The following is a 24,059-nucleotide window of genomic DNA, read 5'->3' on the forward strand; positions in this document are numbered from 1 at the left end:
TCCACCTTATTTAGCATTCTTTGATTACTTCTGTTTGTTGTTCTGGGTCTTCGTCCCTAAATGCACATTAGGCTGGAGAGTTCTTTACAGGATGCTCTATGGTCGGTAGCCATGGACACTGCTAGAAAGCGAATAACTCTTTTCTTGTCAGACTCTGCTTATGGCCAGCATTTTAACAATTATGGATTTGAGGCTGCCACCCTTACTGATGTTGTGTAGTATCTTATACCACGAATAGTCCAGTTGATTTCAGTGGGGATTACTCACACAGTTAGTTACTATTCATTGTGTGTGTGTGTGTGTGTGTGTGTGTGTGTGTGTGTGTGTTTACTCACGCATAAGGTGCTGCTACACAGCAGCATTATGTCAGAATAAAGGCCATTATTCTGAAATAAAAATGCGAGCATCTACACCGCCATTCCATTATTTTAAAATAAATTCAAAATAATGGACGGCTTATTCCGACTTCTGTAAACCTCATTCCATGAGGAATAACGGCTATTCTGAAATAGCTTTTTCAGAATAGCTGTAGTGTGGATGTTCCTGCTAGTTCAAAATAGCTCCTTCCCCAGGGCCATTCAAACTAATTACTCCCTCATGCTTTCTGGGGCTCTAAATCGAGGTAGCGAGTTCACATTAGGGGAGCCTGCCTCAGACTAATTTCAAGGATTCCCTGTAGCATAGCTAATGCATCTTTGGAAAAAAAAATTGAGTTTATTTCGATATAAGCATGCTGTGAAGATGTACCCATATATATATATATATATATATATATATATATATACACACACACACACACACACACACACACACACACACACACACACACACACACACACACACACACACACACACACACAGGCAGTCCCCGGGTTACGTACAAGATAGGGACTGTAGGTTTGTTAAGTTGAATTTGTATGTAAGTCGGAACTGGTACATATTGTAGGGGAAACTCTAGCCAAACATTTCTCCAGAGCTCAGTTTTATTCTCCCACACCTCACTTCCCTCAGTCCTTTATTCTCAAGCTGAGGTGTCTGCTGAGAAAAGCCGCTCCGCGTCTCCCTGGTCTTCTGGGGGGGGGGGGGGCACTAGCTTTGCATCTCCCTGGTCTACTGGGGGGAAGCAGCTAGTGCGGGGTTGCCTCACCCTGTTTGTAAGTAGGGATCCGATGTAAGTCAGATCCATGTAACCCGGGGACTGCCTGTATATCGGAATCTGATCATAACCACTTATAAAATGCACTGAGCCATGAGACTGTGACCATCACACAGAAGTAGCAATCCTGTCAGCGTGGGATTAAGTGAACACAAGTTACTCCACAGAGAATGGAGCCACCCTAACGAACAGTCCCAGAAAGCAATTCTATTGAAAACTCTCCCCAGACAATTGTATTCCCCAAACAATTCACTCGGTTTTTTAAAGTCATCCTGCCGAATTCTGCCCTCAGATACATACATGGCTATCTCTGTCTTTTCATGTCAATGGGCGTATATCAGAGAACAGAATGTGACTCAGTTTATACTCCCTTAGAGGTATATTATGGTGAACAGCCAAGTGGAAACCGGAGATCACTTCACCCCCAAGAGTTTGTCTTTGAAGCCTCATCTTGGTCTTACTCTGGAAATGCTACGAGTAACTCTAGAGTAGAATGATTTGTTTTATGCAGCCATTGACAGTGAAATAGCTTCAGAGAATTCAGAGCGCCTGCCTTTATGATGTGAAAGTACCCTTAGGCTAAGTCCAATTACTGAGGGTAGAGAAAGGCTCCCTTAAAAAAAATTAAAAACAGAAAAATCAGTTAATACAAATATCCCTAGTTTTGGTAGTTCTATGCTTAATCTGATGAAGTGCTGCTGATTCTGGGTGTGTGAGGCTATGTGTTTTTTGACAGGGAGTTTAAGAAAGTGACAGTTTAACTGGCAGTTCTCCTGTTGCTGCTGAGATCAAAGGGACACCAGGGCTGCTAACCTAGAATATAAAGTGTGCAAAGAGAAGCCACAGATATGTAAAGAAAACAGCCACTTTACGGTGTTATAAACATTAAGTAACCTTGCTCATTTCTGACTCACCCCTCCGTATGCGGCTGTGTATTTGGCTTTCCAGTCAGCTACCAATGATGGTCACAACCACTTGCCCAAAGCTACCATCTTGGTGGTGAAGTGGAATATGTTCTAACTGCCCAGGAATTTGTGCTTGTTTTGTGGACTTGTTGGTCCTCATTTACTCTAAAACCCCTTTATGCTGCTCTGGCAGCGTCAATAGATCTTAAAATGTGTATAAATGTAACTTGCTCCTACTTCTGAGCCCCTTTATATTGCCAGAGTGGCGTAAATGAGGATCCTTCAACAGGTGGGGGGAGTAAAGGAAGGAGCTTTTGTAAATCAGTATGGCTTCAATTTGGCACTGCCAAGTCACACCAATGGAAGGACTAGCCAGTCTTTGCGTTCTTTGAGTGGGGCCTGGTCTCTTCCTCTTCACTGTGTCCCAGCACAGGGCCCAGTGTGCATCAGCCCCTGAACAGGGGCATCCCTTCAAGTGGAGAGTGTCAATGCACTTCTCTGTGCTATGTCCTACCAGTGTCTCTTCCATTTGGGGTGTGGCCTCTCCGGCCCAATTTACTGGGTGGCTTGCCTCCCCCAGCGCCATCTGCTGGATCTGCGAGTGAGGCAGCCTCAAATTGGTGAGGCCACACTCCACAATGCCGCTGGGCTTTGCTTGTTCAGGTACCTCACGTGCCAGAGGCTCATGGGTCTCCTCCACAGTCTCTCTTGGATGGGAAGCCGGTGTTTGCTCCTAGGGGCTGCCTTGGTGGCAGCAAGTAATCCTTCCCCTCAGGCAGGGAGTAAACTAGCTTCTGTCTCTTTGCCAATCAATCCCAAACTGAACCAGGCCTCCTCCTTTTCTCTCCACCCCGTCCAGATCTGGTCTGGGCTGCAGGTATGATGGAGAGGGGCTAGATGGACCCAGAGGCTATCTTTAACCACTGGAGTGCTGGCTGGAAGTAGGTTTGTCTAGTCAGGAAAGATGGAAACCCCAGCTGGCCGTTTCTTGGCTTTTCCCTGTTCAAATTATTAATGTAGGTAAATTTTCATTTTTTGAATTGTGGACCTAAACCTGAAGCCTCATGCACCGAATTCATATTCAGTGTGTCTACTCATGTATAGAACCAGCATTGGAAGGATTATGACTTTGCCGACCTCTTAGTAAGCTTCCTCCTGAATCAGTCAAGCCAGTGGGAATTTTTTTTCACTGGCTTGGATGGGCATAGAATTAAGCCCTTCTGTGATTTTGTGTTCTAGCTGACCAATGCAGAATTGCCTTTTCTTGCCTGGCTGCCTGTTAGTTCAAGGGGCTTATTCATCTTATGCACTGTATAGAACTTCCATGGGAGTGCACGGAATTGCGACTTGTGAATAGACCACGGAAATTGGCCCCAAAACACGACAGCTATATGAGAAAAACAGTATTGATGGAAAGTATAGAGTGTGCAGTCTGTTTAAACAAAATCTTTAATGGTAGTTGTGCAGAAGAGCCTAAGTCCAATCCTGTCTAATGTGAAGCAGGGAAGTGTTGTGATATGAAGAATACTTTCTCAATTACATTGTTTAGATCTGACAAACTACAGTATCATGCTATGTGCATTTTTTAAAAATGTTAGTTCCTAAGCGACATACAATATAAAACTTCAGGCATTTTATTGCTGTCAATGGGAACCATACATGTCGATCTGAGATCATTTCAGCTGTAAATTATACACCTGAAGAATCAAATCTCATGGTCCTATAAGGCAACAGGAGTCCAATAACCTTGACAGTTACTTCTATTTCCATTCTATATCTTGCTTCTAGTGATGATGGACTGGAGCTAAACCATTAAGTATAAAGTTCTTGGTTTAACCAGACTGGCACCGTTCTTATTGATGTACCTGAAAAAAAAAAAAAAAGATTACAGACCAATGTTCCACAACCTATAATTCAGTGTATTTATCTTTTAAGCAGGCTTTCAATTTTTCCATTGAGATGACAACTCAGGTTTTTCCAAACCTATTCCTCTATCCTAGGGGCACTATTCCTTTTCCAGTAGTGGACTATAATGTTTCTTGCAGCCATAAGGAGGTGATTAATCAATTTAGCCTGACAACTCTTAAACAAGTCAGCAGGTTGGTAACCTCACAAAAATTGTCACATTCCAAACCATCTTCTGCTATAATTTCAGCTACATGGGGAAAAAAAAATCTAATTTCTTGTAGTTCGTGTCAATTTACTTTAATGTGAGTTCTCTCGGTCTATAAGGATTCAGCGTTCTGGCCCCAAGCCAGAGTAACCACAACATTTTCTCTCCTTTTTGTCTTTTTGCTAAAACTGTCATACCTTTTTCCAATATTTTATTTATTTTATCAAAACCACTATGAAATTGGTCAGTCATAGTTTTAGTTTTAGTTTACCAACCCTCTTTCTCCCAACTCTGGATTTTAATAAAACTTTGAATGGTTGTTATGAAAATGATTCTTTTGATCATACTTTTGCTAATTTTTAAATGATGAAAAATGTAGAAAAATGGGTCCATTTTGAAGCTATTGAAATGAACCCAACTTTCATGTGTTAAACTAGTTTCCAAATAAATGTTGTTTTATTTTTGACCAGTTTCAATGCCTGTTTGGCATGCAAATCCTTCTTTATGAATGCTTGGTTTGGCCTATGCTCATATACTCTGACTTGACAATTTTGCCTTAAAATTGGAAATGCTTTCCTTCATCTATGTTCAGTTTCATATCATTGTAGTCAATGGGGAAACTCCCACTGAAAAGTCTAAACACTTAAGCTTTCCTGTTTTTTCATTCCATGAATGTTACTAGCATGAATGTTGTAGATCAAATTTCCCCTCTGGAAGAGAATGTGATAGTTTTTTCCCATGGCTCTGGGGGCAACCAAAGAATAACATATTTATAGTCAGAGTTATGAGGTAAGTAGTCATTAATAAGTATTCAGAAATACCAAATTTAATAGACTGAAGTAATAAAATTGATAATATTTGTAAATATAAGTTGAAACTCTCTAGTTAGGTACCTAACCGGTGCTGAGCCAGAGAATTTGCTGAACCACAGGAGATCAGTATTGTCTAAGTGCATTACCAACATGTTCCCTGCTTACTGGGCTCTTAGAAGACATTTAGGGGTAAATTAGACCTAAATAATACAGAATAGCGAGAGCCAGGACTAGTGGCTGTAAACAAACTTTATGGGACCATGGGAAACTTGGCCACTCCCATGATAAGTGAACATCCAGGTAACTAAAATTATGCTGGACCAGGGATGTTGCCAGACTAGAGAGTGCTGGATTAGAGAGGTTCAATTTGTACCATGTTTGATAAGCTGAGGTTGCATCTAACTTTTATTGCAAAATGAACACAAGACATTTTAAATAGCTCTTGGATAGTTGAAATGTCCATACTTCTAAGGAATTTAATATTGCTGTCACAATAATCTTCTGAAGAGAAGGCAAAAAAAATGGACAACATAAAATTATAGTTTGAATATATTTTGTTTTAAACAAGGGAAGAAAAACGTTCCAAAAGAGGGACTTAGGGGTGTGATGACTTCCACCTTTAGGCATCCGTGGCATAGTTATTGTTGAAGGTTTTTTTCAGCTGTTTCGTGATCCCTGTAGTTTGCACTATGTTGTAGGCCACATAAATTGCTCCCTGGATACATGTTTAATAGCTCACTTGGGGTTTATAGTCCCAATCCAAAGATTAGGGCACACCTGCCACAGTGGGAGCTCTCATTTGGCCTAAACCCCACACACCTGTCTTCGATTACCAAAGGGCATAAGGGCTTGTTTACACATGCAAGTAAAGGTAGGGTATGGATTTAAAACTGAATAGCTAAGGTAGAGTAGCTCAAAGTGCAGACAAGTCCTCCTTCCATAGGTGCCTCACTGGTTTTGGAGACCATACAGCATCTTTTCTCCGTATGCTTGTCAAGTTCTGCTGCTTGGTGCTAAAGGTGTAACAGCCCTGTGTGTTCCTGAATACAAGTGAAACCCATTTTGAGTGCCACCTGGATGGGCCTTTAGGAGGAAGGAGGAAACTGTGTCTTGTCCCTTTGAAACATAAATATGGCCCTAAGTTTGTGGAATCAATGCCTCACAGGGTCATGCACATTCTCTTGCCGATATTTTTTGTTCTCGTTAACCATTATATATTGAGATTATACAGCAAATTACAGGGGAGAGGAGTCAGATTCTAGGGGTTCTAGAGTTGGTTGAAAAATGGGGAGTGTAAAAATATTGAGTGTAATATATAGCACTAATTGAATTTGTGACCCAGTTCTAACCCTGTTGAAATTTAAAAACTTGTCTCCCGTTCTTGTCACTCATTAAATGGGACAGACTGCTGGTAGAATTTCACAACTGTTCCCTTATAACAGCAAGCGACGAGTTTTAATATTTTCAGCAGATGTGATTTTTTTTTCCAGAAGACAAACACTTTATACCAGATAAACTATATTATTACATCTCAGGGTCTCCAACAAAAAGTATACCATTTGCAATGGGAGGGTTTGCAGTATTTTCCTTGCCTTCCTCAAAGAAATCAAATTTCAGTGAAAACCTGTGTCAGTCTCATGTTTGAGGAAAAATATACGTCTATAATTGGGAAGAGTTTGGCAGGATTGCTATTTGAGTGCTTTGGTCTTTGCTTGGTTCTATCTGATTCAGAACAGGTTCAACTCTCTCCTGCTGAAATTGTTCTACTTTGCATAAATAATTAGATATTCACCCGATGAGCGAAAAACTGATTCTGTGGCATAATTAGTTATGGCATTCACCTGTAATGCGGGGAGATTCAAGTTTGGGTTCCTGCTTTGAATTAGACAGAGCAGGAACTTGAACAGAAGTCTTCCACATCCCAGGTCAAGGTTTTCAAGTACTGGGCTATTAACTGCTCTGGAGTCACTCTCGTTTTCTTTTGCTGAAAGTTCCATCCTTGAGTTCTTGAATTGACATTTTGCAAAGAAAAGTGTTATCAAAAATTCTAACCAGCTGTCCTTGAACTGTGATCATCTTGTCTCATGTAAAAAGTTGATCTTGAAATCATAAATCTAAAATATGGTCGGTCTTGTTGTAAATGAGCAGGCATTCCATTCTGCTAGACTTTTGTTCATCCTACTACGACCAAGAAGAATTAGAGAAGTCTTGTAGCATAATTCTGTCAGTGTGATGTAGAATTTGAGAGGTGGCAACCCAGAACTCTAATGACCATACAGCATAATTTAGACAAATTGAAAAAAGGTAGGAATGTCTCCAATTTCAGAATGAAAAATTAAAAACTGTAATTTTACTTTTCCTTCCCTTATACATTTGTTATTACTGTTACTTGTTTTTCAGAAAAATGTCTAAAATTAGGCTTGTCTTGGTGGGAAAAATTGTTTGACAAAACACCATTTTTCAATTTAAAAACTTTTCAGCGATATTTTTGCCAGCTCTTGTCCCCAGTTGATTACTGTGATACATTGCTGGAATTAGGGCTCAAGATTAAGGCTCAGTGCTTGTACTCCAACATAGAAACTGACTGTTCAGAAGCAGAGCTGTAAGCTGTTAACCACAGGCTCATTATGGCAAACACCATCCTCCTTATAGATCGGTGGGGGCAAGAGGGAAAACACAATAAAGTGTTGCAGAAGTTTCTCTCTCACTGACACAGACACTCACATTCATAGCTGGCCAATTGGAACTCCTTGAACTTTGTATGTATGTAAGAGTGTAAGGATGTTTTTGACCTAGAACTTTCTATCAAAGCAGTAAATTAAGTGTTGCAACCTATCCCAATGCAAATTGTCAGGTAACTCTTCCATTCATGTGCACACTAGAATGGTTTCTTTACCAATGCATAAGTTGGTATTTCACAAATGTTTGGTGAAACCAGTTGTATGATACTGAGAACATATATATATATATTGGATATGTATGGCCTTATCTGTAGTTCAGGGAAATTCAGAGAAGATCAGCAAAGATTATTAGTGGTCTTCAACAGCTCAATGTTGTCGTTCTATTCTTGTAACCCACAAACCCAGGCTACGTCTACACTGCAGAGTTTTTGTGCAAAAATGACCATTTTTTTCGCAAAAACTCGCAGAGCGTCCACACTGCAAATGCGTTTTTGTGCAAGAAAAAGTGCAGTAGATCATCAGAAGACAGGGCTTTTTGCGCAAGAGTTATTGCTCTTTCTACGAGGGTTAAGCCTTTTTGTGCAAGAGCTCTTGCGCAAAAAGGCGTGTGTGGACAGACAACGGGACAAGAAACCTCTATTGGAAAAAGCACAGGTGCTCTGATGGCCATTCACAGAATGGCCATCAAAGCTTTCTTGCGCAAGAGCATCCTTGGTAGTGTGGATGCTTTCTTGTGCAAAAGCACATGGCAGTGTGGACGCGCACTCACACAAGAACTTTTTGTGGAAGAGATCTTCTGCAAAAAGTTCTTGCGCAAGAAGCCTGCAGTGTAGACATAGCCCTAGTGTGGTTCACTGTCCCATGGAGTAGCACTTAGAGCACTTACAGAAAAAGATAAGAACAGGGGAGCTCTACAGCCCAAGCTGGGTGCCAGCTGGCTTTATAGCTCAAGCTGTAGAGGCTCCTAGGGTATGTCTACACTACCACCCTAGTTCGAACTAGGGTGGTTAATGTAGGCAACCTTGTTCCACGAGGATTAACGGTAGTTCGGAATAGGAAGCCTAATCCGAACTACCTAGTCTGTGCCGCGCGTAGCCACGGGCACAGAGTCCGAACTAGTGGGGATTTAAAAATGGCGGCGCCCAGCAAGATGCAAATGAAGCCTGGGAAATTCAAATCCCGGGCTTCATTTGCAACTTCGGTTGCCTACATTAACCACCCTAGTTAGAACTAGGGTGGTAGTGTAGACATACCCCCACTTACACTAAGCTCCAGAAGTTGCAGGTTCAAATCTGCCTTGTGGTGGTTACACTAGGATTCAAAGTTAAGAATGCAATGGTATTTTATAGAGCAGAAAGAAAATGGGACAACAGAAGACAGGGAAAGGTCCTGTCAACAGTTGTTCAAAAATGAAATCAAATCTTAACCCAACAATGTTCCAGAGATTTCAACACTCACTGCTTATGAACATTCAAGCATTTGTTCAATTGCAGCAAGAACTCATGAAAAGTGATTGTGGCTAGAATGTCCAATGAAAGTTAATTTTAAATGGTGGGTTTGAAGTTGAAGTCCAAAGTCATGTGTTGATTAGAAACAATATTATGTAACTATACTCTGGTTGGACCCTGATCCTGCAGATGGATCTGTGTAGGTTTGGCTTCTAGTTTAGTCTAGTCAGGTCTAGTAAAACGATTAGTTCTTAAACTATGCTCATGGTTGCAGTATTTTTTAATTCTATGTGCTCCTATTGGCTTCATTGGGGTTCTGGACAGGTGTAAGAGCCCTCTTTGGCAGGTCTAGTTGGAGGATTGGACCTAATAAGCACAAAGTGGGAATATTGTAATTCAATGAACACACTAATGAATAAGAAGCAATTGTTTTTTACCTTGTTAATTGTATATTTGACAAGCACTTTGCTCTGAATTTAAGAACAAATAAAAAATATGAATAAAGATTATGGAGAAATCTTTTTTTTCTAGGACAGTGGCAACAGAAGAGGGTCATAAAGGACATACTATTTTAAAGAAGGAAAATGCACAGATTTAAAATAAAAGAAATTGGGATTTGAGAATTTGGGTTTGTTTCTGATCATCCTTATACTGGTGCAATTCAGGAATAGTTCTATGGACTGTAGTGGAGCTATTCCTGCATTGACCTTGAAGGGAGAGTCTTGGAGGGGTCGCTGTATTAGTCTAGCTTTAAAAACAATGAACAATCTTGTGATATCTTAGAGACTCACAAATACATTAGATCATGTGTGGGGGATCACACAATTGGAGAGAGAGCATGTTATGATCCAATGAATTTATATCAACATAAAACATACTAGATCAAATTCTTTGTTTGTTTTGGGAACTTTACATGAGAAAGTATGTGTATGAACGTAATTGTTTCCTCTCCCAGAAACTTTGTCATTCTTTCTTTTATTCTAGCTTTCAGAATGAAGACCTAACCCCATTGAAATCAATGGAAGTTTTGCTCTTGACTAAACAGGGTCAGGAATACACCCCAGGAAAAGGCAAATAGACTAGTTTTTAATATGGATCAGATCAGAAGAGCTGCTGAACTTTTCCTTCACTATGATTTTTAGAATTAGGCACTTTCTCATATAGGTTGATCCTCTCTACTCTTGCACCCTTGGGACCTAACCAGTGCGAAACCAGAGAGTTTGCCAGACCACAGGTCAAAATTGTTTAGCAGCATTACCAACGCTTCCACTGCTCACTGGGCTCTTAGAAGACATTTAAGGGTAAATCAGAGCTAAAGAGCAGCATACAACACTGAGAACCAGGTCTGGTGGCTGTAAACAAACTTTATAGGATCACGGAAAACTTGGTCACACCCATGATAAATGAATACCCTGCTAACTAAAATCATGCCGATCACGGATGTTGCCGGACCGGTGATTGCTGGATCACAAATGGTTCCAAACTTAACATGCTAATCAAGGCAGAATTTTTCTCCCCATGTGCTTTCAGCAGTCTTACTGACTAAACTTTCCCAGCTCAGTGGCTGTAGAAACGGCTATCCCCTTTTTCTTTTCCTTTTCCTCACCTGTTGGAGCTTCGTTTTGTTTCCCTTCCTGCTTAATGACTCTGTTTGCAGCTTAAATGCAAATTAAGCAGCGCACATGTTTCTTTGTTTGAGACAGACCTGTTCACCAGACTGTTTGGAACATGTATTAAGATCACCATACAATAGAATCTTATTGTACTGGGGTGACTGGCTGCCCACTGACCCGGAGGCAGAGGAACCTCTCCGGGAGGCCTACTGGCCTATACTTATAATGTCGCATACAGTATTGCCACACATATTTTATTACGACATTCTTGTCTCGCAAATTATGACTTTTCAGATGATCCCTTAAGGCCTATGTTGTGCAAAGATTGTGTAGAGTGAGGACATGGTTATATTCTGACACAGTTAGCAGAACCCATCTGTAATGTTCCTGTGATTGTTTCTACTTTGCATTATGAAGAAATAAATAAGAAATTTGATGAGCAGCATTTTACAGTATATTCAGCTGAAATGGCCTCTCCTTGGCATTCCACTATACCAAGGTGTCATGTCTAAGACTTTTCTATTTGGCCCCGGTGATGTACATATCTACTCTAGTAGTTTTTCTCTCAAATGATCTGTCTTATCTCTTAAGCCTATACATTTAAGGCAGAATAACAGCTCGCTGTAGTCCTTTTACGTGGTGGGTGACTCTGTAACTTTAGCTAATGACATGACAATGACAACACAGCTATCTTCTAGTTGTAGGCTTTTTCCCTGCAATATGTTACTGCTCTTTTTGAAAACAGGACCCCAAAAAATCTAATTTTTGTGGTTCTTGTTCTGTTTCTTGTCTGTCTTGTTTCATTGATTATGTATGCACTAATTATCATGTGTTATAATCTATAGGAACATAGCAGGTTTAGGAAGAAATCTACTGCATCATTAAGTCCATTCCCCTCTCACAGGCAACCCCATCACATTAGGATGGTCATAAGTATCTTTAAAATTAGATAGGTTCTTTGCTCCCCCCATTAGAAATCTGTTTAGAACCTCAGTACGATAATATAATTACTGCATTGGTGTCAATTCAGCGTTGAACCAAGTCAGGTCTCAAGTAAACACATCCAGTTCCTGATGAGTTCATCAGGAGTTGAGTGTGTGCGTCTTGGGAAGGATTTTGGTCTTCATTATTCAGTGCAGTGTCCTATGACAAAAACTGCCATCATCCAAATTAGATCCAATCATAGGTATTTGACATTTTTAACAGTGAGGGTAATTAACTGTTGGAACAACTTTGCAAGGCTTGTGTGGATTCTCCATCACTGGCAATTTTTTAAATTAAAATTGGATGGTTTTTTCTAGAAGATCTGCTCTAATACACACAGGAATTATTCCTGGCAAGTTCCAGGGCCTGTGTTACATAAGAGGTAAGACTACCTGATCAGTGGCCCCTTCTAGCTTTAGACTCTATGAATGATTCTCTGAACTATTACAGGGCCTTTTAAAATAAGTAATAGCATGAACTGTGCCAGACCCTGAAGTCTTGATTCTCAGTATTCCTTCAGGTAAAATTCCCTGTGTAAAATATAATTAAGAACACCAGGATTCATCCTTAGTGAATACAGAGTATGTAAAATTAACCTCCATGCAGAGGGTTAGCAAGTATCCTACACGCTGCTTGAACCCTAGGCCTATACTAGTCCCAGAAGGTCATCTTAAGGTATGCAACTCCAGCTACGTAAATAACGTATTTGGAGTCGGCTTACCTTTACCCGAGCTTGGCACCATCTTCACAGTGAGAGAACGGCGGAAGCAAATGCTTCTGTCAGATTCCCTTACTCCTCACGACTGCGAGGAATACTGGCGCTGACCAGAAGTGTCCTCAGTGTTTGATATAGTGAGCCTTAACTAGACCCACTAACTCAAACACCAGAAGATAGATCTCCGGTGCATAAATATAGACAAGGCTGTAGTTAGAGGTTTTTAACAGGAGCTCAGTATGACCATTAGAATTGCAGATATTGGACCAGATCCTCACAGGCTGTAAATCAGCATAACTCCATTGCCTACCAGTGACACTAGTTTATACCATCTGAGGTTCTGGATCACAATATAAGGGAGTTACTTTGGATTTACATCAGCCATTGAGATCAGAGACTGACCCATTGTCTCATCAACTCACTTTACAGGCTTTTTTCCAGTTGTTTTCTAGCTGTTAAGAAGAGGCTTTTTGCAGAAACCCCTTACTCAGCTTAGTTTTTGTTGTGAGTTAGGCCTCCCAACCATGGCAACTATTGTTGGCAGGCTCAGTTGCATTTTTTTTTTAATGCTGAGCCAACCAAAGAATGTGTCATCAGCGAGCATCCATAGATAACTCCCAAATACACGCATGGCCCAAACAAGGTGATTGGACAGCGTGCTTAGACATTCCAGATCTTCATTGTGATACTGATCAACTATGAATGACTAAAAAATCATATCAAGATTCCTGCACGGCATACAACCCATTCAGTGTTACGTATTGATTTAACTGAATGAGTTGTATGCTATCGGCCTACATCTTCTGCTATGGGCTTACTCCTCTACGTCCCCAAACAATCACAGTTAACATGCTAATACAGCTCTTGTTTTATAATTATTTTAAAATATTTCCAGGCACTTCAGGTGATTTTTCTTTGTTTTGTTGTTTCTTCTCAAAATCTAAATCTTCCCCATATGTCTACTTCATGACTTCATTCACTGTTTTTATTGTGGAGATAGTTAGCAAGCCTGGGATGAACAGTGAAGAAAGGAAGAAAAATAGCAATGGCAGCATTTTAGGAGTATGTGTATATTATGTAGGGTTACCATATTTGAACTTTCAAGAAAGAGAACACCCCTGAGAGAGAGTGTGTCTATATCAGTATCTACCAACTCATGTTGTAGTACTGTGTTATATATATCACACGTTATCATAGAACACGAGAACTGGAAGGGACCTCGAGAGGTCATCGAGTCCAGTCCCCTGCCCTCACGGCAGGACCCAGTACTGTCTAGTAGATGTCTGTCTAACCTGCTCTTAAAATTAATACAACATGAGTTGGTAGATACTGATACAGATACACTCCCTCTCAGGTGTGTCCTCTTTTTTGAAAGTTCAAATATGGCAACCCCAATATCTATTAAGATTGCCATATCCTTCCCATTATAGGACCTCTTATCCATTTTTTTAATAACTTTATGTCTAATTTTAACAGCTTGGACAGTACATTTCCATTGATGGGTGTCTGCCTCATTAGGTTCCATTCTAATCATGCTCATTTGCTCTGGAGATGGCGTGTGCCTAGTCTGGTCAGTGAGGCAACTGAGCGTGGTCAGTAAGAATGAAATCTTCTCAGATTTGAATAGCTAAAATCTGAGAGGTCTCTACTGAGCATGTGCAAAATGGCAATTCTCCCTCTTCCCCAGTGATTTATAACTTGGCTTGATTTGGGTAGATTTTCATGGAAATGGCAAAGAGCACTTTTCTTTTTCAGAAAGAGGTCCCCCCTTCTACCCCCCGACAGGTTTTGAGTTCCTGCTCACAAGCAAGAGAGTTTTGAAAAGGAGGTTACTGGAATTGTTTAACATAAAGTTCCCTAGCTTTGTTCTTGGAAGCAGCTGGACCAGTTTATCTGCCATTTTTCAAAAGCTTCAGGGAGACAGACATGCAGCATGTCAAATTTTAGTCCATGTGGATAATTAATTAAAGTTATAAGCAACTGGAATCAAGGTCTTACAGTGAGGAGTGCTGGCCATACTTAATAAAAGTACTATCACTTCTGCATATAATATTTGTATATGTAGGTGTGTGTTGAAATTGAATATATAGCTTGATATGTTGTATTAAATTTTACATATATTAAAAATAAGAATAATTCCAAACCCTCATCTCCTCAGCGTTTTTCAGTAATAGGAAGCCATGTATGGTCTTCTGATGGATTGTGTTTCTGGAAGTCATCTGGCAGCATGGTTACAAATAGCATTCTTCTTTTGTGCTTATCTCCAAGCATCCTGTGGGTGCCAGAGGGAGCTGAATTTTGCCAAAACTGCATTTGGGCTCCACGGTGATTTGTCTCTTAAAACTCTCATTGCTCTGCCCTGCTGCAGTGACTGCTTTGGATTGACTCCAAATCTCTAATGCTTCCTTCAAACACGCCAGTCGTTGCTCTTCTGTTGAACAGGCGGCTCGCCTGCAATGGAAAGGCACATGTGCAAAAGTCATTTAGGTCTGGCGAAGGAACATGCTTTCAAAATACGAGCCCACATCTTCGCATAACACTTTGATGAGACCAGGAATCTGCTGTTGACCCACACCATAGAATTATCGCCTGTACAACCCGTGTTTAGAGCCTTGTTACGCAACTTATTTCTATGCTTCCCTGAGGAGTGTTTAAAACTGAATTAAAGGGCGTCTTGTCAATGTTCTGGACACTGATTATAGGTCTATTGACTGTAGCCAAAGATCCTTGTATAGCTGCTAAGTATGCAAGTGGAAACACCCCTTAATTCAATTATATAGACCTCCTGGGATCTGAGCAATTATAATACGAAGCCATTTTGTAATTTAGCAAAGACTAGTGTTAGAAGCGTTTTGGGGGTGTTCTGGTGTATATTTGTGTGATTTGGTGAGAATTAAGAAGATTAGCTAGGCTACTTCCCATGCTGATTTTCTTAGGACACCCATAGCTTTGGGACAGCTGTCCTGCCTCTTCCAAAAGCATCCTGAAATACCTTGGAGATCAATGCGACATCCTCCCATTGAGATCACAGTGTAATGACTTCATTCTAAAAGATAAAGTCTGAGGGAGTATAGTGCTAAGATCGCAGCCACTCTTCCATGAATGTTCACTTAAAGAGTGCAGTATGCTGCAGGGCAGGGCCACGCCATCTTCCATGTCAAATCAAAGCTCTTGATATGTGTGGCTCAACTTCTCTAATTGTCCAAATGCCCCTAAATGATTTATAATGTCCTACCAGTCTCCGTGGGAGAGGTATTAGTCATGGTGGCTTCAATGCATATTTTCTTTTGTCTTCAGGAGCTTAGCACGCAAAGGGTTAAGTGATCAGCTGTTTTAAATCCACACTGCTCCATTGGCTCCAAATTTATACAGCTGAGGTCCTGGCCCAAAGTGTAAATCAGCAATTTGAAAGAAGGACGTATATGTTGATGCAGTCACTGGGTTAGTGGTGAATTTGTTTGGCACTGAGTTGGTCGACATTCTTGTAGTCGATATATGGTACCCTTGGACCATAGAGGATGTATTGCATATTGAATACTAACACCTGGTTCAGTAGGCTGTTTTCCAATTTGAATGTATTTTATTTGTTACTTGAAGTCTGTTTATACTGATAGAATATATGCATTGCACTAGCACGACTTTGTTGGCTCCAAAACAAAGAAGAACTAAAGCAACCATGGTTAGTTCCATGATAAATTGCCTCCCACGTTCTCCTGGTCAGGTCCCCAGGCAATGGAAATTCCTCCATAGCTCTCCTTACTGCAGTTGACTTTCAGGAGTGGCGGTCGATGGAAGTATGGTGTCTTACGCCAGCTGAGGATCGCTGACTCCTTGCCATCTGCCACTGACGTTCCATACTGTAGCTCGCCATGTGCACACCTTCATCACACAATCGTTGTGGGTTGAAGAGGGAAAGTTGGTGAGGCTGCTGTATGTGTAGCCATGCTCTGTGCTTCCTGGTGGAGATGAAGGCCGGGTGAGGGTTGCGGAATATGTCTCAGGCTCCAAAGTTGTAGAAGGACTAAGGAGAATCACAGTGCTCTAATATTTATCTTCTGGTTGGAGATGGAGGGCATCAGTCTGCTTGTGAGTTCTTGTTCACTACTTCCCAATATCCAGTCTGAATTAAAATGCAAATAGCTGAATGGGAGGTGGATGGTGGTGGTGAACCAGCAGAGAGAATTATTATTCCCTAATTGTTTCATCCTTGATTTCAGTGGGATTACTTGAGTAGCATGTTACTTCTCAATCTGAATAAGGCAGGCAGAAGCAGACAGACAAAGTTAGACAGACATATATCAGGGATGATCTAGATCAGGCGTGGCCAACCCATGGCTCGCAAGCTGCATGCAGCTCTTTTCCTCCTCCTCCCCCGTCAGTGTGGCTCACGAAGCCACCCCCGTACCCTCTGAACATGGCCTATGTCTCCCGGTTCCCTGTGCTCACCAGGGCAAGGAGCCATCCGGATTAAAATGGCGGATCTAATACAAAAGCCATAGCCATTGACGGGAGCCTGCTGAAGCCAAACAGTCTTCTTAAAGGGCCAGCCCCCTCTTCTCTCTCTCTCTCTCTCTCTCTCTCTCCAACTTTTTGTCCCAGCTTTTTGCGCTGGATCCACCTGGATCTTGGCTCTTTGTCCAGAATGGATTGGCCACCCCAATCTAGATGGTGCTTGGTCCTGCTGTGAGGGCAGGGGACTGCACTCAATGACCTCTTGAGGTCCCTTCCTGTTCTATGATTCTATGCTGTAAGATTAAGGGAGCAGAGCCTAGAGTTACAAAAGCTTGAAGTACCCTTTCTGGTGGGGCTACCAATGACTGAGAACTTGAGCTCCTGCATGCTAGTTATTGATGAAACCATAGAGAAGTGGCACTGTAGTCAGACAACCAAACAGGCTGCATCTCTGTCTGCAAGAATGGAAGATTCCAAACAGCTTTCTTTTTTATTTTTGTGACTCTATTCGGTGCTTGTACAGCATGTTATCTGTCAGAGAATTGGCTTTCACCTGGTGATTGAAGGAATGATGGAACCTCGATGCCCTAGGACACATTGTTAACGCTAAATTATGGATCTAATGACATTTTCCAATCCATGGAGACTTATCAACCAAACAAAGGTAGGAAACGACATGGAACATTTCTAGTGTTTATGGATGCCAAAAACGACTTTCAGCTATGAACAGTTGAGCACAGCTAACAGGAGTGTTCAATTGGCTCAACGGAGTGGTGCTGGCAGGTTGCTTTCTGTGCTCCAGAGTGTTCTGGGCAGAATGAACATGGAACTTCATGAAACTGGCGCTTGAATGAAATTTCCCCATTGTCTTCAAGATGAACACAGTATTTGCTTAATTAAATAACTGTGCATGCTTACGTTCATCTCAGGTGAGCAGTTATCATTCCTGTGAAGAAACATCATTGTTTTCATAGCACAGACAGATTTTTCTTAAAGAAATGTGATTGATTTCCCCCCCACACACACTTTTTATCCATTTTAATGTCATAAGCGTGCATGAAAGACTGAAAGTGAAATTTAAGACCAGCTTTTGGGGGGGAAATTGCCCTTTAATGGACATGATTAATTATTTCTAAGCACCTTGATATGTTGGGTGGAATGCATGGCGGGTGAAAGCCATCGGATCAGCCACAGTTTTCTGTTAGCTGTGCTCAAAAGTTCATAGCTGAAAGTTGTTTTTGGCATCCATAAACACTAGAAATGTGTGTGACATCTTCCGGAGAGAAATGAAGTGTTAGTATCACATAGGTTTTTGCTGGAGCTCTGCACAGGTGTGAATTTCATTCTGCAGGGGTTTACTACACTCATCTCAATGGCTTTGCTCTCTGTTTCTCTCCTGAACGTGACCACTTTTGCATGCTGCATCTGAGCAGGTCCAAAATTTCAGTCAATACTCTGTGTATAAATAGGCGGAACCCGATTGATTACAATTAAAACTGGAATGATGGAAAAAGCCTGTCACTAATCCATCTCATCGCCTGCCCATGTGGCATACCTGGTCAGAAGTTTTCCTAGTAAACTCTATTTTGTGGGAAAACAACAGTGCATCAAGCTTAAGATGCCTCATTATTGCATCTCTGGTTTGAACTTGCATCAGTTTCCAATCAGAAACCTGCCTGGTTTCCTGTCAGCTCATCAGGTGTGCTGCTGGGCAACCCATGATTTCAGGGCCTGGTTGCTTTACCACTTGCCTGCTTATTTGGAATGGAGCCACATTTAACTGGAAAATGTTTGCGTTTCAGCCAGCTCTACCATTTGGTGCCACAGATCGAGGAATCTTTCTGGCTTCCTCTGCTGCTGCCGATTCATATAATCAGCAGAGATCAATATATTGCTCTCTGTCTCTCATTGGCTGTGACTTGCTTTACGAGGCCATGTCTGCACAATGGAGAAGATCAACCCTCTGGAGTTCAATCTTCTAGTGTTTGATTTAGTGGGTCTAGTGTAGACCACCAAACTGAGCACTAAGGATAGCCCCCACCAGCATCTAGTGTTCCTCATTCTGCAAGAAGTAAGGGAAACCGATGGGACGGTGTGCTCCTGTTGGCCTCCCACAGTATAGATGCCATGGCAGCTCGGCTTACAGTAAGCCGATTCCAACCATGCATTTTGAATAGCTGGATGGTGTACCTTAAACCGAAGTGCCTAGTCTAGTATAGACCAGGCCCTAAAGTAGCTAAGGCTATGTCCATATGGCCAACGTTTCTATGTTAAAGTGAACTAGATACCCGTTAATTGGTGTCCGCAGCATCCACCCAGGCGAATTACAGCATGCTACTGTGCACTACAGTTCACGCCCTGTAGTCCAAACTATAGGCCTTTGTAGATCAGACCAATTCATGCAACCTTCTAGTTGCATCTGTTTTAGTAAAACTTAATATCTGTGCCAAGGGATCACCTTACAGCAGAGTAACATTTAAGTAAGCACCATATTTTGAGGGAGAAGAAGAAAACTGAATCTAGTCATGAGTGCCTTTTGCAACAGAGGAGGATATCAGTTTGACATGAAAATGAAAAGGGATATTTTAATGTTTTCAATTATTTGGGGGTCTTCTTTCATAATGTGATTAGCAAGGGAGCATCTATCAATTACATTTTAGTTGCCAGTGCAGTTGCCAGTGATTCTGCAGAGACAGGGACAACTTAGCATTATCAACTCTTGTGCTATTTGGTGCTTTCCTTAGATTCCTGACTCTAAGATCAGGACATGTGTTTCATTTAAAAGAAAGTTTGTGCCTAGCCCACATGGTTGTGGAGAAAACCTGTAAAATATGAACCTCCCAAACCAGATGGCAAATAAACATTCAGATTTGAATTTTTTTTTTTTTTTTTTTTAAATTATCTTTGTAAACCTGACTCCAGATTTTCAAATGCTTTGGGGTTGACCACACTGGTCATAAAATCCAAATAAAGCATTTATAACTAGTGATGGAGAACGCGGCATTTTTGTTGATGGCTCAGGGGGAGTCAGAACGGGAAATGTGGTTAAGCTGCATTATGAAGTGGATGGAGAATATTACAGAAAAGCAAACTGTGGAAGGCTGTTTAGAGTTAATGCAACAGAGCAAAGACCCCTTTCCATCTTGCAGTGACAGTGAAACGAGAATGCTTCATCTCTTTGCTCCCTGGTACCCAGCGTTCTACTCAACAGGAGCCTAATCTATTGGAACCCCCCTACTACAACGTAGAGATGATAGTGTGTATAACCGTATAATTATGATTAGCAGAAATACAAACTGGATCATTGTATAATTATCTGTGTCATGTGTAATTTTCTAAAATATGTCATTTTGCATGTTGATTGACAGTTCACTTAAGCAGTCAATTGTTAAAGGCACAGCAGTAATGTATCGTGATGAGTATCTAGAACACTACAAATAATATCTCCCCAACCTAAATAGGGGGGTAGATCGTCAGCGGCGGGGCAGGGGAATCAATGTAGTTCCATTGAAGTTGTTGCCTCTTCCTGATTTACACTGGCTGTTCGGTTTGGTGACCTCAGCTCAAAGATGTAGCAAAGTTGAAAAATCCAGGACAATGAAAATGATTAGAGGCATGTGGACTAGATGTAATAGGGAGGGGAGTGGCTAGTTGGGTGTATTCTTAGAGTATATTCAGTCTACGGGTCTGGAGAGGAAACATACAGCAGGACACACTGTGTACTAAAAAGGCTCAATACTTACCGGGTGTAAATTTTTGCAGATCCATTGACTTAATTTTGTATCCATTTTAGAATCAAAATCCTAAGGCTGCTCAGAGGAAATCCACTGGTTGATCCTGACTCTGCCATTGTTACATTTGAGAAGACCCAGATTTTGAGATTCCACATTTGGCTCTGGTTTCTCAAATCATGGGGCTATTGATACAATAGGCACCACAGAAACGTGGCGGAATGATGATAATCAATGGGATATGGGAATACTAGGTTACAAAAAAATGTCAGAATGATAGAGTTAAGTCATGCTGGTGGAGGAGTGGCACTATACATATAAAAGAAAGCAGAATAAAATATAGTAAAAATCTTACATGAATCAAACCTACCGTAGAATCTCTATAGATAGAAATTTCATGCTTGAATAATAAGTCTCGAGCAAGAGGAATATATTACCAGCTGCCCGACTATGACGGTGACGGTGATTGTGAAGTAATCATAAGATGAGAGAGGCTACAAAAACAGAAAACCAAATAATCATGGTGGATTTCAACTATCCCCATGTTGACTGGGAACATGTCGCCTAGGGACAGGATGGAGAGGTAAAGTTTCTTCGTGGAGCAAGTAGTCCTGCAAACCACAAGGGGAGAGGTAATTCCTGATTTAGTTCTAAGTGGCACACAAGATCTGGAGAAAAATATGAATATAACTGAACCATCTGGTATTAGCGACCGTAATGTAATTACATTTAACATCTTTGTAGTGGGGTAAATACCAAGAAACCTTTTCCAGCCGCATTTTAACTTCAACAAGAGGGAACTATCCAAAAAATGATGAAGCTAGTTAAATGGAAATTAAAAGGAATAGCCATGAGTGAAATACATGCAAGCCGCGTGGAAACTTTTTGGGCATGTCTACACTAAGAAACTATTTTGAAATAACTAAAAATGATTTAATAATGTCTGAAATAGCGTGTCCTCACTTAATAATGTCTGAAATAGTGTGTCCTCACTGTGGGGAAGCCTCGAAATTAGTCTGAGGCAGGCTGTATTAACGTGAATGCACTACCTCGACTTCAAGCCCCAGGAAACACTGGGGAGTAATTAGTTTGAATTATCCTGGGGAATCCTTATTTTGAAATACGGCAGCACCAGAGAGTCCATGATGCCGTATTTCAAAATAACTATTTTGAAATTAGCATTATTTCTCGAGGAAAGCAGGAGGACAGATTTCGAAATAAACAGCCCATTATTTCAAAATAACGGGCTTGGTAGTGTGGATGCTCTGCTTATTAATTCAACCTAAGGGGCCCTAGTGTAGACCAGGGCTTTGAAAGCACCATTATAGGGGTCAGACTTGATGTATATCCCATATTACAAAAACACTAAGAGGAACCTTCTTCTCTCCTCTAAAAATTCTGCCACCATACCTGAACACTAGAGTAAAAGAGGCAATTAGGGACAATACATAAATAAAATAATTCCTTAAAAACTGTAAGTTTCCTCCTGCTGAGGAAAGTAGAAAGGAGCATAAACTCTGGCAAGTCAAGAATAATAAAAGTATAATTAGCCTTAAAAAGCATTTGAAGAGCAACTAAGAAAAGACACACAAACTAAAAGCACATTTTTAAGCACATCCAAACCAGGAAACCTGCCGAACATGCAATGGGATCCGTGGACTACTGAGGTGCTAAAGGAGCAGTCTAGGCATACAAAGACGTTGCAAGAGAAGCAAAATTAATTCTTTCCGTGGGTCTCCACTGCAGAGGAGAGGTGAAGGGTCCCACACTGGAATCATTCCTTTCAGGTGATATATCTTGATGAACTGTCCCAGAACGAGGTGAGTTTACAGACCCCAGCCATCTTAGGCTATGTCTAGACTGCAGGCTTCTTTCGAAAGAAGCTCTTTCGAAAGCATCTTTCGAAAGAGCCTCTTTCGAAAGATCGCGTCTAGACTGCAGGCGGATCTTTCGAAAGAGCAATCCGCTTTTTTGAAAGAGAGCACCCAGCGAGTCTGGATGCTCTCTTTTGAAGAAGCCCTATTTACATTGAAGAACGCCTTCTTTCGAAAGAGGAACTTTCGAAAGAAGGCGTTCTTCCTCGTGAAACGAGGTTTACCGCCATCGAAAGAAAAGCCGCGTTCTTTCAAAATAATTTCGAAAGAACGCGGCTTGAGTCTGGACGCAGGGGAAGTTTTTCCCGAAAAAAACCCTGAGTCTGGACACCGCCTTAGTGTCCCCCATCCCAACGGGTGTCACAGTCCCACCCTTCCAAGGTGACCGGAGTGCTTGGGGCAGCTGCGTAGCAGCCGGATCCTTCCTGACCAGCCAGTGGTTTTGGGAACACAGTGCCTTTCCTCGCCTGCATTATTAACCACTCATGATTGTGGCACTGATTTTAATAAAAAGGCTCCAGAGACAAACCTGCCAATGACAGGCCGGTCAATCTAACTCCAGTACCAAGCAAATTGCTTGAAACTGTGGTAAAAACAGCATTCTCAGACACATAGATGAACAGCGGTTCGAGGAAGAGTCGGTATAGCTTTTGTAAAGGGAAATCCTGCCACACCAATCAATCAGGATTCTTTTGGGGGGAGGGTTCAATAAACATGTGGGACGTGGCAATCCAGTGGATATCATGTACTTCAACTTTCAGAAGCTCTTTGACAAGGTTCCTCACTGAAGTTCCTTATGCAAAATAAGCTGCTGTTCAGGATAAGAGGGAAGATCTTCTCATGGATCAGTGATTGGTTAAAAGACAGGAAACAAAGCATAGGAATAATCAGTAGGATTAGATACATTCACAGAGGATATGTCCGTCAATGTCTCTTATCTAGGATGAGCAGGAATGATGTCCCTAGCCTCTGTCAGGGCATGGGAATGGGTGACAGGAGAGGGATCACTTACAATCATAGAATATTAGAACTGGAAGGGGCCTCGAGAGGTCATCAAGTCTAGTCCCCTGCCCTCAGGACAGGATCCAGCACCCTCTAGATCATCCCTGACAGGTGTCTGTCCAACCTGCTCTTAAATATCTCCAGTGATGGAGATTCCACAACTTTCCTAGGCAACTTGATGGTTACATGTTCTGTTCATTCCCTCTGGTGCACCTGGCATTGGCCACTGTCAGAAGTTAGGACACTGGGCTAGATGGACCTTTGGTCTGACCCTATATGGCCATTCTTATGCCCCAAGGATCTGTATGGGGATTGATGCTGTTTAACATTTAAGTGCTCTGGGAAAAGGGGTAAACAGTGAGTTGGCAAAGTACACAGGTAATACAAAATGACTCTCAATAGATCCAAAGTAGACTCTGAAGAGTCACGAAGGAATCTCACAAAACAGGATATCTGGTCAACACAATGGCAGATGAATTTCAGTGTTCAGAAGTACAAATGAATGCCTATTGAAAAACATAATCCTGACTATGCACGCACAAAATGATGGAGTCAAAATTCGCTAAATTGCCT

At 41.4% G+C, this 24,059-nt stretch overlaps 1 protein-coding gene across 1 annotated transcript in view; it reads left to right on the top strand.

The window, feature by feature from the left end:
• LOC149524113 (uncharacterized) overlaps window positions 1-24,059 on the top strand; it is a 194,950-nt gene that overhangs the window by 55,951 nt on the left and 114,940 nt on the right. The window lies entirely within an intron of this gene.

The sequence above is a fragment of the Pelodiscus sinensis genome, chromosome 6 (assembly GCF_052426305.1).
Source record: "Pelodiscus sinensis isolate ZL-2025 chromosome 6, ASM5242630v1, whole genome shotgun sequence".
In the NCBI taxonomy this organism is placed as follows: Eukaryota; Metazoa; Chordata; order Testudines; family Trionychidae; genus Pelodiscus; species Pelodiscus sinensis.